Source organism: Neofelis nebulosa, chromosome 12, assembly GCF_028018385.1.
Source record: "Neofelis nebulosa isolate mNeoNeb1 chromosome 12, mNeoNeb1.pri, whole genome shotgun sequence".
NCBI lineage: Eukaryota > Metazoa > Chordata > Mammalia > Carnivora > Felidae > Neofelis > Neofelis nebulosa.
Genome location: NC_080793.1, coordinates 6,993,082 through 7,008,803, shown reverse-complemented (window position 1 = coordinate 7,008,803; position 15,722 = coordinate 6,993,082). Strand labels below are relative to the sequence as shown.

The window sequence follows — 15,722 nt, the reverse complement described above, 5'->3', positions numbered from 1 at the left end:
GGCCTTGGCTGTGAAGAAACATAGCAGGTCTGTGAGAGGGAGGAGGCAGAGGCCAAGCTGAGCCCCTCCTTCCTCGCCCTTTGCCCTCCGCTCTCCGGGACATCCTTCTGGCCTGAGGCGGCCCCAGAAGATAACTGTCAGCAACCGGGCCCATTCTCTATATCGGGTCCAACCCAAGGTCAACCGTGAAAGGGTCTGCTGGAGGCCTCACAGCTTCCACACTTCCGAAAGGGTGTCTGACTCCGAACTTGGCACCGATGTGCTGGGATCATCTTTTTTTTTTTTAATTTCTTTTTTAATGTTGATTTATCTTTGAGACAGAGCATGAACAGGGGAGGGGCAGAGAGAGAGGGAGACAGAATCGGAAGCAGGCTCCAGGCTCCGAGCTGTCAGCACGGAGCCCAACGCGGGGCTCGAGCTCGCGGACCGTGAGATCATGACCTGAGCCGAAGTCGGACGCTTCAGCGACTGAGCCACCCAGGCGCCCCTGGGGTCATCTTTTGTATCTCCCTGCTCCTCCAGCGGGGCACTCCCACCCGGCACCTCACTGCACGAACAGATTCCTGGTCTTCTGAACTGGCCACTGCTCCCCACGCAGCTCCTGCAGAATTGGAGGGTCGGGGCCTGAGGCCTAGTACCTTCCCCCATCTCTGTCACCACCGCCCTCTCCATCATCACCACTGGTACAGGCTGAGTTGTGTCTCTGTCCCTGAGAATGGGACCTTATTTGGAGATAGGGACTTTACAGACATGAGCGAGGTTAAGATGAGGCCGTTGGGGAGGGCGCCCGGGGGGGGGGGGGGGGCCCAGTCGGTTAAGCGTCCGGCTTCCGGCTCAGGTCATGATCTCACGGTTTGTGGGTTCGAGCCCCGCGTCGGGCTCTGTGCTGACAGCTCGGAGCCTGAACCCGCCCCCTTAAAAATAAACATTAAGAAAAAAAAAAAAGAAGAGGTCGTTAGGGCGGGCCCTAATCCAGTATGACTGGTGTCCTTATAAAAAGGGGCGGTGTAGACCCAGAGGCAGTGACACCCAGAAGGCAGACGCTGCCTCGCAGACCCAGAGAGAGCACCATGTGAGGACAAGGGACTGGAGGTTGAGAACGGGGCATGCGGTAGCCAACCTGAGGCCCCGGAAGCCCAGAGAGAGGCCTGGAACGTTCCTTCTCTGGCACCTCCAGAGGGAGCACGGCCCTGCTGACATCTCATTCTGGAATCCTGGTCTCCAGACCTACGAGGCAATACATGTCAGTTGTTTCGAGCCACAGAGTTTGCGGCCCCGGGAAATGAGTACAGCCGCCCCCTCCCCATCACCAGCGTCCCCGTCACCGCTCCCACGGCCACCACCCCGGCATCACAGCCAGCATCACCGCCGTATGGGCTTCCTGTGGCTGCAGAACTAATGGCCACACGCTTGGTGGCCGACAAGATTAATCTCAGAGTGCCGGAAGCCGGAAGGCCCAAATCAAGGTACCAGCGGCACCGTGGCCCGTCGCGAGACTCAGGGAAGACTCCTTCCTCGTTTCTTCCAGTTTCCGGTGGCTCCAGGCGTTCCCCTCTCTGCCTCTCAGTTGGCCTTCCCCCCTTCGGTGTCGACCCTGCCTTTTCTTCTGTCTCATATAAGGACACTCGCGATGGCACGGAGGCCCCACGTGGGGAATCGAGGATGCGCTCACGTCAGGATCCTTAACTTCATTACATCTGCAGCGACCCTTTTTCCAACTAAGGTCACATTCACAGGTTCCAGGGATTAGGATGTGGACCTATGTTTGCCGGGTGGGGGCTTAAGACAACCCAGGGCTGGTACGGTCATTTACTTATGTTTTTTAATGTTTATTTATTTTCGAGAGAGAGAGAGAGAGAGAGAGAGCGCGCGAGCAGGGGAGGGGCAGAGAGAGAGGGAGACACGGAATCCGAAGAAGGCTCCAGGCTCTGAGCTGTCAGCACAGAGCCCGACGTGGGGCTTGAACTCATGAACCGCAAGATCATGACCTCAGCCGAAGTCGGCCGCTTAACCCACGGAGCCACCCAGGTGCCCCCCAGCTCCTGAACTTCTGATCACACAGGGGATTCCACAGAAGAATCAGAGTGGGGCAATGCACACCGAATGGAAGCCAAGGCACTTGGGTCCTGGGCTAGGTTCTGACTCTAGCCAATGGTCAGTCTCCTTCCCTCTCTGGGCCTCAGTTTGCCCACCTGTAAGAGAGGGAAGCAGGAGTGGTTGGTCTGCATCATCTCCAACGTCCTCCTAGTTCTGGACGGTGCTGGCTGTCATCTGTCGTTTCAGTCCTATTCAAACACTGCCCAGGGGCAGGACTTTCACATCAGCTAAACTCTAAACCTGCTCCCAGAGATGAGTTTTGCTTGGAAGGCCAGCCCATGGGGAGGAGTGGAGGGCGGTCCTGCCTTCCCCTATCACAGCGCTGGCAGCAAAGGACTGGGGAAGGACTGGAGGTGGGGTATTCTCTTTTCTGGGAGCCCAACTTCTGATTCATGCGCTCAAGGGAGGACTCCTGCAGCTCCAAAATGGTGGACGCTGGGACAGAGCTGAAGATAACTTTATCTTGCTGTGGCGCCCCAGACCCACAGGTCTTAGTGGGGAACTGGCTTGTCGCTTTAGACTCCAGACGGCCTGGATAGGCGATCCTGGGCCTGGAGGAGCGCTGGTTGATCATCTGAGGCCAAGAGACCAAGAGGGGCTGCAGTGACCAAATCCACCAAATCCCAAGCCTCCTGTCCTTGGAACGGGGGTCGGGGAGGGGGGGTGGTGGGGGAAACCACCACAAAACAGGCTGGGGCCGCGGGGGGGGGGGGTCCTGAAAATTCAGTTTCCAAAACTCGCTCTGTTCATTAGCAGTCGTTTGTTTAGAAGTATAAACATTTTTCAAATCCGTTTTTTATCTTTATAACGTGAACTCCAGAGGCCCTTTTCCTCTGGCTTCTGTCTGGACCAGCAATTGTTTGCAACTCAGCTAATACTGTTCAAGAGTGGGGAGCTGAGTTGGGGACAGAACTGCAAACTTTAATTAGCAGGATGAGATTAGCATCCCAGCAGGGGCTTGCGGGGGGGGGGGGGGCATCCTCCAGGCCCATCAGATCCCAACGGACAGACGGCCCCGCACCTTCCACAACCCCCCCCCCCCCCCCCCCCCGCCCCCAGCTGAAGGCTCCAGTGGGGTGAGCAGGAGCCGGGCCAGCCAGAGCTTAGACCCGCCGAGTTAATCTTCCCTTACTGGGCCTCCAGCTGAGCCTCGCCCTATTCCAAGGCTTCCAGTCCAGCCACTGGCTTTCCTTCACCAGCCTCTGCCGGGTTTTGTCCCTGCAGGTGTCTAAGCAGAATAAAAAAAAACACCAAAAAACCCGGCTGTGTGACCTTGGGGCAGTCGCTCACCCTCTCAGGGTAGAGAATCTAAGCGGGGAGGTGGGGAGGTTTGCTGGAAGCCAAGCCCCAGCAGGGAGGGGGGTGGAGGAATTCGACCCTCCTCCCCGCAAACCCAGGGCTCACACGCCACCAACCTGCCCTCGCTGGGTTCAGGCAATGCTGAAGAATTTTCTGGTCTTTTTTCTGGTTTAGTTTTAAGTGCTTCCAACGGCAGCGGAGCTGTTCCACCACAGTCCCCAGGAAATTGGTCCACGTAGGACGGAGCCTTCCCGGGAATGAAGTCATCTGTTCCTTTTTTTATTTTTTGTTGCCTCTCTCCTTCAGCACGAGTCCCCGGCCTCTGCAGTCTCTCCCCGCGCGCGCACGCACACGCGCCGCGGCGGGGGTCGGCCCGGGGCTGGCTGGAGGGGTCGGGGGGGAAGGGGCGAGGGGCAGGCCCCCCGGGGGGGAGGGGCCCGCGTCCGCCCGGGGCGGCCCCTCGCCAGCCCCCGCCTCCCGCTCCCACCCGCGACTTCCCCGGCCCGCCCGAAAGGTGAGCTCCCGGGAGGCCGCCCGCGCTCGGGCGCGGCCAGCTCGGCAAACAATAACAGTAAATAACGCTCCCTTGTCAACGTAATAAAAACGGAAACGGTTACAATGTTTTTTAATAAGCGTCCCCCATCAATCTGCCGCCCTCCCCACCCCCCCTCCCTCCCGAGAGCCGCGGGCACCGGCGGAGAGGGGCGGGGAGCAGGGGAAGGATGGGGCGCCGGGGCGCGCTGGATGGACCGGGGAGCCGGAGGAAGACGCCGCCGGGGTGGGGTGGGGTGGGGTGGGGGGGGGAGAGCGGCAGCGCAGCGAGTGAGAGACGAGGGGGCGCGGGCGGCCGGGGTCACGCGCGCCAGCCGAGCCGGGAAGCGGCCGCGGTGAGTAACACCGTTGCCATGGCGACGTGGCCGCGAGGAACAGGAAGCGGCAGAAATAGCAGCCGCCGCAGCCCACGCCGCCCGGCCCCTCCCCCCCGCGAGCCCGTTGCCACGGAGACCGGCTCGAGCGAGGCTGCGCGGGCGGCCGCGGCCTCCTGCGCCCCGGCCCGCGCATGCGCCCCGGGGCCTGCCCCGCGCGGGTGTCGCGGCGGTACCCGCCGCAACCCCGGTGCCGCCCGGACCCCAAACCTGCCAGGCTGCGCGCTAGGGTCCGTGGGGGGGGGGGGGGGGGGGATGGGGGGGTGGAGGGAAGAAAAAAACAAAAAAAGCAAAACTGTTTGTCGCCCGCCTTGGGGAGGCAGCCCCGCCTTTGTTCCTGGCCAATTCGTTGGTTTCCCGGGCGCCGGAGGTGGGAGCCGAGGTGGCCGGGGCGCATCAGTCACCGTCCCCACTGTGTTCTCAGCCGGGCCTCCGAAGGGAGCCCGGGCCTGGGGCGATCCGGCCAGGCCCACGTGCTGACCTCCCCGCGGGGGTGAGGGACCCCTCCCCTTGTGTTTTCCGGTCCTTTTTGCATACCCTCCCCCAGATTCTACCTGGCAGCAAGCACCGAGGGAGAAATGAAATCCCGCCAAACCCCGGGCTCCCTCTCCATTCCCTGGTCGACAGAGAACTAGGAAACAGTCCACCCCCTCCCCTTCAAGGAAGTTGAGGGAAACCTAAATGTTTCATAAACAAAAGCACTCTCCAACAACTTGTTTATGTGAACGCCTGGCTGCAGCCTTGCATGGCTAAGGCTGGGGTGTGTGTGTGTGTGTGTGTGTGTGTGTGTGTGTGTGTGTGTGTTGGGGCAGACACACGATCATCTCTGAGGCTGTTTGTGGAGGATTTTTTTCTTTCCACATTTTGTTTGGTTTGTTTTGAATAAGGGTCAGAGGTCTGGGTTTCTGCTGGGAAGGGGGAAGGGTCACCTAAATTGGACAGGCCAGGGGGTCCCAGGAGGACAGGTCACAGGGCCTGCAGAGCTGGGGCAGAGGCCGTGAGCCAAAGCCTCCCATCTGGCAGGGCTCCCTGCAGACAGGGGGGGTGTAAGTGGGCGCCAGGCCCTCTGGGCTGCTCTGCAGGGTATGGCCCCAGAGAGGGCCCAGGCCAAGGACTCTGGGACTTCTCTCCCCTGGGCAGGACAGCTGTCATTTTCCTGGCCCCTGCCTTGGGCACACTGGCCAAGAGGGAAGGCAGAGCAGCCCGCAGTCTCAGGGGTTTTCTACAATGGAAACGATCCGCTTTTGTTTTTGTATGGGGTGGACTCAGTCTTGCAGCGTCCAGGCTGACCAGATGGGAATGTAGGGAGCCAGTGTGCTAGGAAGCAGGAACGCTGCTTCAGACCTCCTACCGTCCCCCTTCTCTCCCTGTCCCTAGCCAGCCTGGTCCCCAAGGTGGCCTTGTGCTGGCTGAGCGGTTCTGGCCGCTTGGCCTCCAAAGAGCTAAGGAGAGAGTGAGGGGCGTTGGGTGACGTTCCTTCCTCTCCTCCTCCTTTCTACATGTGGGCGAGGGGCCCCCAGCCCCGAAGAGGAAGCTTCTGTCTGATGTCCAGTAGACTTCAGGTCCGCCATGGCCGACTTGGCATCATAATTAGCCCTCTCCTTCTTTTAGGAGGAAACGAAGACACAGAAGGAGGCTGGGAGCAGAGAGAGAAAACTCCACCGCTGTCCAGAGGGCAGTAGCTTGTGCTGAGACCCAGGGCTTCAGAAGCAGGCTGTTCTGGTGGCGCATCCCAGCTCGGGCCCCACTGAAGCTTGAGCATCTGGATGCTAGGGACAGTACAGTGCCCACCTCCCAGGTTGTGATGATTCCTCGAAGTGATTCCTAAAAGCTTTTAGAGCAACTCGCACAGAGTAGGTACTCAGAACAGGACAGCTGTTACTGACGGGAGCTGGTTTGCTGCTCTCCCTAGTGTGACCCAGGATTGCCACCCAGGAGCCCTGAGACTCTGGGCTTGGCTCTCTATCCCACGGCAGGTGCATCTTTTTTTTTTTTTCTTCAATTTTTGAGAGAGAGAGAGAGAGAGAGAGTGCAGAGAGCAGCGAGAGAGAGAGAGACACACACACACAGAATCCAAAGCAGGCTCCAGGCTCTGAGCTGTCAGCACAGAGCCCAACGCGGGGCTCGAACTCACAGACTGCAAGATCATGCCCTGAGCATGAGTCAGACGCTCAACCGGCTGAGCCACCCAGTCACCCCGCGGGGCAGGTCCATCTTTGTCACAGGCTGTGCCACCAACCCGCTGTGCAGCCTGAGGCATGTCACTTACCTTTGGGGGCCTCGGCTTTCCCCTCTGGCAAATGGAACAATAATCAGGACAACCATTGGTTGTGAGTTACTCTGTGCCAGGCACCCCACTGAGGTCTGTCCGTTTCCGTATCCGATTTAGCCTTCCAAACAGCCCCCTCGAGTGCAATCGTGATGATCCTGACCTCGCAGAGCTCCTCAGACAGGCGAAGCCACTTGCTGGGGGTCACCAGGCTGGAACGTGGCAGGGAACACGGGGTGGTCAGGTCCTGGGCCGTCATGCACCCCGGAAAGCAAGCATCATGTTTGTGTTACTGTCACTCTACGCTTACTACTCGTTCTCTGACCTTTCTCGTGGCTCAGACCACAGCCCTTCCTCCGCATTCGCATCCTTGGGCTCAGCCATTCGGGACTCTTCTGAAACTGGCAGGGACCCAGCTCTCTGTGAAAGAGCCCCTCAGGGGTACACGGGTGGGAGGGAGGGGGCGCTGGGCGAGCCAGGTGGGCCCCACACGGTCTCTGCTGTCAACCTGGCAGTGCACAGAGTCCCCCCACCCCCTTGTCCCTTCCTGCCGCTCACGCTAAAGGGTTGGGGGTCCCTAACACCCCCAGGTGGACGTGTTACATCCAGATGGTGCGGTTAATTGCGCTGGAAACTGTAAATCTCTGTTATTATCCCAGCCCTCCCCGTGGTCTGCTGGGCTGTCACCTCAAGGCACTGGAGGTGGAAGAGGCGCCCCTCCAGCCCCACCCACCCGGCCCAGGCTTTGTTCCTGCTGTAGCCAGGGAGGAAATCGCCCAGTTGTGACGTCCACTGCCTACATTCGAATCCTGGCCCCGTCACTTCCCAGCTGTGTGGCTGTGTGACTTCATCTCCCAGCTAGTCTCAGTTTGCTCGGCCACAAATTAGGGAGGGTTACAGCGCCTGCCTATCGTGTCAGGGTCAGGTGCGCTGCCCTGCGGGGCTCCAGAGGGTCCCCGGGATATTACCGGTTCTAGCGAGTGTTGACTCCGTGGGGAGTGACGTAATGCGTTGGCTCCATAAACTCTCAGACCAGCACATCGGTAGCCTGTTTTGCAGGAGAGGAGGCTGCAACTCAGAGAAGGGAAGTGAGTGGCCCAAGGCCACACAGCCAATTAGGAGAGGAGGCTGCAACTCAGAGAAGGGAAGTGAGTGGCCCAAGGCCACACAGCCAATTAGGAGAGGAACTAGGATTAAAGCAGGCAGACCTGTGTGGCTCTAAAGTCCTCGCTGTAACCCTAAGGTGCTAGCCTTCCCCACTGGAGCCCTCCTGGGGCTCTCAACCGAGGCCTGCAGTGATAACATCATTAGCCCTGCCCAGGGCCGGCTTCTATAACTCAGCTTTGGGACATCTGGGTTAATAGGTCCTTAATAAAGCCAGCAGAGGCGTCTGTCTCTTTCCGGGGCAGGGGCCAAGGGGCCAGGCACAGCAGATGCGTTCTAATGAAAATGCTGGGGAGCGGGGGAAGGGGCCGTGGGTTGACCTCCCTGCTCATGTCTCAGAGTGCAATCCACTATTACTCCCTGCCTGAGTCACTGGAGGCCTTCCAGTGCAGGGGACAGTCACCCATCACTCCATCCATCCATCCATCCATCCTCCCATCCCTCACTCACTTATTCACTCACTTCCTCCCTCCCTCCCTCCCTCCCTCCTTCCCTCCCTCCCTCCCTCCCTTCCATTCATCCAGTGTCTACTTAGCACTCATTTTAAGCCAAATCTTACCTCAAGTATCCAGGGTCCCTCCCTCCAAGGGCTGTGCATTCTAAAAAAAAAAAGGCACTCAATAAACAGCTTACCATGCCCTACAAGATGCCAGGAGAGAGGACATCTTGGGACCTCTGAGACGGGGCTGTGCAAACCTACCTCAGCCAGGCTTTCTAGGTGACCCCCCCCTCCCCCACTGGCCAACATGTACAAACAAGGGGGTGCCCTGTGGTCTCCCCTATTCTGCGATTCTAACATTTCAAGTAGGGTGAGGAAGCTCCTCATTAAATCGTTGCCACCCTAGTGCCCAGGGTCTGCCCTCAACACCCACCACGTCCCCCACCGAGGCCCAGGTCCATTCCCAACTGGCTGGTAATGGTAAACAACAAGCTGAGATGCGGTCAGGGGCAGAGCGCTGGGCCGGCAGGTGGGATGGGGTCTCGCTGTGTCATGTGCCGTGTGGCTCTGGGGACCTGACCTCCTTCAGCAGGGCTGAAATGCCCTGGGGGACTCGGGAAACCTCAGCTGTCAGGACATTACTATTCTCGTTCTAGTCATGTTGTTACTACAGGGGAAAGGGCTTTGGGAGGCGGCATTCATTCAGTGGATGTTTGTTCCCTCCCTGCCTCCCTCAACAAATGTTTATTACTGTGACCTGTGCTCTGTGCTGGGCCCCAGGCCAAGGACCAGATCAGACTAGGTCCTAAAGTCTGGGGAGGGTGGTGAATGGGAATCACCTTGATCACCCGGAAGGCGCGGTGTTGAGAAGGATTCCAAGGCTGCATCTGGGCCGCCAAAGAGAGTGCTGTGATCAATTAGTAATGTCTGCCACTCTCGCAGGGAGGGGAGCGGCAGCCAATGCGTTTGCCAGTCTTAACTCTGAAAAACAAGAAGGACCTCAGACCGGTGACCCTCTTGAACTTGGGCTGCCTGAACTTGGGCAAGACACTGACCTACTGCCTGCCTCATTTTACCACCTTGTGAGGCAGGGATGCTGATGTGGCAGAAGGAGCTGCAGCCGGAGGGCCCGGACTTCCTGTTTTAATCCCCCCTGCCCTGGCCTTACGGGAGGACTAGAAGTGATCTGCCCCTGTGAGAAAACGCACAGCACTCATAAACATGTCGGGAGGAGGGGGGAGACGGGGAGGAAAGACCAGGATCTTGGAGCCGCAGCAAGAGCACGGGAAAGCCAGGTCCCCAGCTGCTCTGTGGACTGTTCCATGTCTGGGCCTCAGCTTCTCCACCTGTACAATGGGTGGTTGGGGAATGGAATGCCGAGGGGTCTCCCACATCTGATGTCTTGTGATGTCAGCACTGCTGAGGCAGCTGGAGGCTGGGGGAGGAGGTGAGAAAGGGGCGTGGGGGCTATGACAGCACCCCAAAGGGAAGCCACCTCTGCCGACTTCTGAGGGTTGTTTAGCCCCACTGCGAGGTCACATCCCAGGCATACCCCCCTGCTGCCCTAGATGCTATCCCAGAGCCAGGCAGGCAAGAGGGAAGAGAGTGGGCAACACGGGGGGCCCCAGGAAGGGTTAAAGGGGCCGAGAGCCCTGACCAGTGGGAATCTGGGCTCTGCAGAGGCCCCCAGCCCAAGGGCCGGAACTTAGGGACAGTGGGCTGTGGAAGAAGATTCCAGCCAAACCTTGGTGTTCAGCAAAGAGCAGAAGGAGATCAAGGGAAGCCTGCCTGGAATGGCCAGTGGACCCTGAAAACAGACCTCCCAGGACTCCACGAACCTGACTCAGGGGCTCGGGGCACTGAGACGGTGCTACCCACCTCCCTTAAAAATTCCCCGTGGCTCCCAGTTGCCCTTAAGAGGAAGTCCGAACTCCTGACTCTGGACGAGAGTTAAAGCCTGAGTCTGCATGCTGTCCTGGCCGCTGTCAGCCATGTGACCGCCAACAGTACACCTGACCTCCCTGGGCCTCAGTTTCTTCATCCATCAATGGGGACAATAACAAGACCCATCTAATGGGAGTGTTGGCAGAGTCAGTGAGCCTTAGTGCCCGAGACAGGCTTAGCAAGGTGCTGGACACGCTATAACTGTTCAGTAGGCAGGTGGCTACTGTTATGTTTCTATCCAGGGCCCCCCCGCCCAGAAAACCTTGTCCTCTCATGGCACTGGGCCTTTGCTTGTGCTGCGCCCTCGGCCCGGAATATGCTATCCTCTCCTCGCTGCTTTCAGACCCCGGTCAGTCGTGGCTCTGGGAATCACCCTCTTGTCGAGTCGCTCCGCGTGTTCCGTGCCCCTGGAATTCCGTGCACACAGGGCCGAGTGGCAGCCGTGATGGTGTGGCGTCCTTATTCACCTCCTGTCCGAGTTGGCTGCTTCAGGGAGACTTCTCAGGCAGGGGCGCATTGGCCCATCCGTGTTCTTGTCCTCGGTGCCCAGCACGGTGCCTGTCGCACAGTAGGTGTTCCTTGGGGCGGGCTGGATGATGGGAGCGTCCTTCCCCAAGCGGTGAGCGCGCACGGCAGACAGCAGGCCCTCCCGCCCCTGCTCTCCTTCCTTATCAAGGAGAAACAGGACGCCTCGGTGCTTCTCTGATGATTCCCGAGGGAGAAGCTTCTGTGAAATGCTGGAGTTTCTAAGTTAGAGCTCAGCAGGAGGGGGGGGCATGGGGGCTCCACGGAGGGTCAGAGGGCCCCTCCCCCCGCCCACCAGCTGCTGCCCCCAGACCCCTCCCCACCACCCGCCACACTTCTCCTAGCCCCTCCCCTGCCTACCTCCCCTGCCTTCTATTCCCAGCCCCGGGCAGAGTGCTGATCTCTGATCTCGGGGATTGGGTGAGAAACAGAGAGCAGGGAGGGGGTAGGTGGGCAACAGGTTCCCAGATCCTACAGGAGCTGCTCGGGTCAATGAGGATGTCCCTGTCACAGCCTTGCGAGCAGTCTGCAGTGTGGGGCAACCGGGGGTCACCCCAGTCTGCAGTCTGGGGGCCCCCCCTTGTCCCCACGGCTCTCGCTGTGTCCCTGTCTGGCCACTAGGCCTCTTCTTGGTGCTCCAGGTCTCCCTGTCCTGGCAGAGGGACGGCTATGGCCACCGTCTGGCTGGATGCTGTGCTCCCAGCCACCTGCCCCAGACTAAGGGTCCCTGCAGGGCGCCCCAGTTGAACAGAGTCCAGGGGAGTATTGGGTTCAGCCCTTTCATTTGGCAGATGAGAAAGCTGAGGCCCCACCGGAGGGAACGGGGCGGGTTCAAGGTCATGCGGTAAACCCAGTGTTCTTTTCTATAGCTCGCTGCTCTGCCAGGAGAGGAGAAGACCCGTAGACCTTGGCTCTGACCTGGAGGAAATGGGAACATTTGGACCTTAAGACAGCAGATGGCCATGGCTACGCTGTGGGCAGGCTGTGTGGCCTTGGGCACGTTACCTAACCTCTCTGAGCCTCGTGCCCCGGTGAGGATTCAGCACAGTGACCACTGTACCATGCCCAGCAGACCTCCTGGCATGTCCAGGAGCTTTCTCACGATGAGGGAGCAGGCAAGCATCGCCGTGAACAAACGCAACCAATGAAATGTGATCTTCTTGGGACGAGGCCATTCCCCTGCCCTCTGGGAGGCTTTGGCATCGTGTTTGTCTAAACGGCCAGGACATTGACCAATTTCTTAATAAGGGGCTTTACAGAGGCTCCATATTTGGGGTGGATGGTGCGTCGGGGGGATTTGCTGAGCAAGCAAGAGTGGTCCCCAAAGCCCAAGAGGGGACCTGGGGCACTGTAGAACTCTGGCCTTCCTGGCTGCAAGCCTCCCTTCCGGGTGGGGGAGGGCGAGAGGGACTAGTGGGGGACTGAAGGTGAGGGGCGCCCATGGGGCACCTGGGTGGCTCAGTGGGTTAAGCGTCTGACTTCGGCTCAGGTCGTGATCTCGCGGTTCTTGAGTTCGAGTCCCGCGTCGGGCTCTGTGCTGACAGCTCAGAGCCCGGAGCCTGCTTCGGATTCTGTGCCTCCCTCTCTCTCTCTGCCCCTCCCCTGCTCGCGGTCTGTCTCTCTCTCCTTCTCAAGAATAAATAAATATTTTAAAAATTTTAAAAAAGGTGAGAGGCGCCCTGCCTGTGGGTTCAGTCAGGCAGTGGGCTAAGTCAGCCTGTGGTGGGAGGAGAGGACTCTGGGCCAGGGGACCCACAGAGGACCAGGGTCAGGGCTCTGACAGCCTCGAATTCTGCCTTTGACCTTGGTCTGTTGGGGTCCTGGGAATAGATCCGGTAGGGATTTCTGATAGGACGAAGTTCCTTTTCTTGGATCTGGTAGCATCACCCAGGCTCCCCGAGCATGTGTGGCACGTCCAATGTGCCACCTGGACTGGCCACCCCTGAGGGCAGGTGCTGAGTCTGTATACTCAGCTTTTAAAAAAAAATTGTTTAATGTTTATTTATTTTTGAGAGAGAGAGAGAGAGAGACAGAGTGCCGGTGGGGGAGGGGCAGAGAGAGAGGGAGGCCCAGAATCCGAAGCAGGCTCCAGGCTCCGAGCTGTTGGCACAGAGCCCAACGTGGGGCTCGAACTCACGGACCAGCAGGATGACGACCTGAGCCGAAGTCGGACGCTTAACCGACTGAGCCACCGGGGCGCCCCTGTGTGCTCAGCTTAGTACCGCGAACCCGGCACAAGGTAGGTGCCCAATGTCTGTCTGTTAAATGAGCGAGCGAGTGAGTGAATGATGGAGTCAGAGCCGAAAAACAACCGGTGACACCTCGTCAAGGACTGTCCCCCACTCACCCGCTTCCCTTCCGCGTGGGAGCGTCTTCATGATTTTATACCTGAAAGTTCTGGTCGGGGTTGGGGGGGGGAGCCTCTCACCCTGACCGTCTAACTCACCCTCAGGGAATGGCCTCACCCCTTCTCGTTTCCTAGCGGTCTGACCCGGGAGTAGGTGCGCCCACCAGGTCCGTCTGGGTGATGAGGAGGAGGCTTACTCCTTCTCCAGCCTGGATCCCAGAAGGGGCTGTGCTGGGTGGCCTCCCAGTGGCCCAGCCTCCAGGCACCAGCTCTGGTGGCCTCCCTGAAGGCCTCTCTAGGGATCTGCTGCAGCCACACCGAGCTGGAGAAAATGAAGCCTTCGTCTCCCACCCCGCCCCCAGGAAATCCACCCCCGTGCCTCCTTCTGGCCCAGGGTCCGCTGAACCACCCAGTCCAGAAACCTCCGGGGGCTCCTCAGCCCCTCTGCCTGGACTCCGACCCACCGTGTTCCCCATCGATTGATTTAAAACCATTAGACGATGCTTTCTGCGAGCCAGGAACTGTTCTAAGCACTTTAGAGGTATTTATCCTCAGTGTGAAGTGGGTGCCGTTATGGCCCCATTTTCCAGACCAGGAAACGGAGGCACAGAGGACAAGGGACCGGCCCACCTCCCGTCAGGCTTTCGCTGCTGACTTCTGGAGCGGAGAAGTTCGTTTTTTGCAGGCTTCTTAGGTATTTCCTGCATCCCAGTCGCCAGGTGCCGTCCAGCCCCCGTGGCTTTGTGCCCACGGGTTCCCTCCCCCCAGGCGCTGGCATGTCCCTCCCTGGTACACTAGAGGCAGCAAGGCCAGGGCCCCTGGCACCCGCCACCCTGGATCTGCCGTATGCGACAGTGTGGTCCTGGGCACGTGGCTTCACGACTCTTCACCACCCTTCTGAGGATGGGAGGCACAAAACGATTGTTCCAGAGATTGTAACAAGGAGTAAACCAGCAAATCCACGTCGACGGCCCCGCAGGGGGTCCAGCGTGCGACTTCTGGTCACTAAAAATCATATCCTCTCCTTTTTCTCCCCCACCTGTCCTTCAAAGCCCGGTGTCCCCAGAAGCCTCCGCCCCCTTTCCAGGGCAGAGTCCCCAGTTACGGGTGTCCCCAGAGCAATTTCTGTGTGTGTCACTCAGCCTTGGTCATGTGCGCTCTGGCCCCCTGCCCCTCGGAGCCCCGGGCAGAGGCGAGACGAGGCCGCTGGGGGAGGCAGGGACTCTGCTTGGAATAGAGCTGGCCTGGGCTCATTCCCTCGTGAGATAAACATTTATTGAGCACCTATTGTGAGCCAGGCACTGAGGATGAGGCGGGCAGCCTCTGGGAACCCCACCAGGGGGGTGAGGGAGAGGCAGACGAGCCAACTGGCCACCTGAGCTCAGTGGCTGTTGGGACTGGGATCAGCGGAGGTAGGGGACTGACCCAGGAGCCTTTGGGAAGAAGTGACATCCAAACCCTGAGCTCGGAGGGAGGCGTGTGGGCGGGGCGCATTCCAGGCACAGCGGGTGTGAGGCAGGGGTGGCCCTCAGGAGGCAGTGGGTCACGGTCACAGGCCGGGCCTGTGTCCGCGTTCTCTACACGGACGCCCAGAGTCCCTCTGGGTGCTAATGGTGACAGAGGTGAACAAAGAGAGATGGTCCTCGACAGCATCCCCATTACAATCCAGTGCCAGAGACAGAGCAAATATCCACCAAGTAATCAAATAAATAAACGAGATCGTCGCAGAGGGGAAGAGGGAACGAAGCCACCGAAGCGGGAAGGTGGGGAGATACAGCCAGAGCCACAGCAGCGGCAGTCGGGAGCTGGGACTTTCTCCCGAGGGTGGTGGGAGCCGCAGGGGCCCGGAGCAGGAAGCGGCCTGAGTGGAGGGGCCCTTCTCCATGACCCCTGGGGACATGATGGAGTGGGAGGAAAGACCCCAGGTGGGGCTGGTGAGGTATCAGGCGAGGGATGGTGGCTTGGGTCAGCCTGGTGGCCGTGGGACTAAGAGAACGATCTGCAAAGGGAAGGGACAGGCGTGATGCTTACAGCTGGGGGGCGGGGTGGGGATGAGTCTGACGCCCAATTTCTAGACTAGGCCTTGGGCGACGATGATGCCCTTTGCCGGCGTGGAGAGCCTAGGGACGCTGATGAGTTCGGCTCTGAGCTTGTCCGGGGGCTGGGGCAGGAGACGGTCTTCGTGGGAAGCATCCAAGACCAGGGCAGAGGTCAAGGGTGCCTTCAGAGGTCAAGGGTGCGGGAGAGCAGCCCACGGGTCCCGCCAGATTCTGCCTGTCTCAAAGGAAGATCCGTGCCCTTTATTGCTTCTGGTGTTTCTGACTCCTCCCAGAGCGTCTGCGACATAAAACACTCTAGAATCTTGAAGACTTTTCCTCTGGGTTTGCGAAGTCCTTCGAAGCGTGCGTTTTTGCTCCCACGTTCCGCCCGCTGGGACGCATGGGTCAAAGGCTCCGATCACGGAAGGAGAGGGGGGGATCTCTCCTGACCCAGTTGGAAATGATGCTTGGGGTGGAGAAGGTGGGGTCTTGAGCCATGGCCCTCGTGGGTGCAGGGGGGGCAGGAGGAACCTGGTTATTCCCGGTGAGGGGCGTTCCTTACCTCCTGGGGGTGGGAGCTCTGTCGGTTTGGCCCTACCCCTGGGGCTGGGCAGGGACCCAGCTGGGCTCTGTCGCCTGATAGAGAAAGGTGCGTGTGTGTGCGTGTGTGTGT

At 59.4% G+C, this 15,722-nt stretch overlaps 1 long non-coding RNA gene across 1 annotated transcript; it reads right to left on the bottom strand.

Moving 5' to 3' along the window:
* Nucleotides 1-493: 493 nt before the first annotated feature.
* LOC131491222 (uncharacterized) lies at nucleotides 494-2,796 on the bottom strand. The gene is made up of 3 exons (XR_009251366.1): nucleotides 2,193-2,796; nucleotides 1,121-1,227; nucleotides 494-914 (listed from the first exon to the last, which is right to left on the bottom strand). It is a non-coding gene; the product is annotated as an uncharacterized LOC131491222 (long non-coding RNA).
* Between the last annotated feature and the right edge of the window lie 12,926 nt (nucleotides 2,797-15,722).